Source organism: Buceros rhinoceros, unplaced genomic scaffold (assembly GCF_000710305.1).
Source record: "Buceros rhinoceros silvestris isolate BGI_N320 unplaced genomic scaffold, ASM71030v1 scaffold15163, whole genome shotgun sequence".
NCBI lineage: Eukaryota > Metazoa > Chordata > Aves > Bucerotiformes > Bucerotidae > Buceros > Buceros rhinoceros.
The window spans coordinates 3,046-3,306 of NW_010403133.1; the positions used below are offsets into that span (position 1 = coordinate 3,046).

Consider the following 261-nt stretch of genomic DNA (forward strand, 5'->3'; position numbering starts at 1 on the left):
CGTCTCCTGTGAAGGGTCGGAGCCACCGGAGCTGGCGGTACTTGGGGGCCCGGAGGGCACTAACAGGACTCAGTCACCCCCGCGTGGGCCTTCACCCCCACCCGCTGCCCAGGGGCTCCCCTTAGCTCGGCATTTCTGCTGGTCTGAGCTGCGCTGGAGGCGGCCTTGGCCCCAGCCCTGGTGCTGGACCTGCTGGGCTGGCCCTGGTGCTCAGAAGGCGCCTGCGTGGCTGGGCTGGTGCGGGGGTGCGGGCTGGAAACC

The 261-nt window shown here is 70.9% G+C and overlaps 1 protein-coding gene across 1 annotated transcript in view; it reads right to left on the minus strand.

Annotated features, from left to right (window-relative positions):
- The window catches only part of LOC104490592 (pancreatic secretory granule membrane major glycoprotein GP2-like), a 7,748-nt gene that overhangs the window by 1,346 nt on the left and 6,141 nt on the right, over positions 1 to 261 (minus strand). The gene's annotated exons all lie outside the window — the stretch shown is intronic.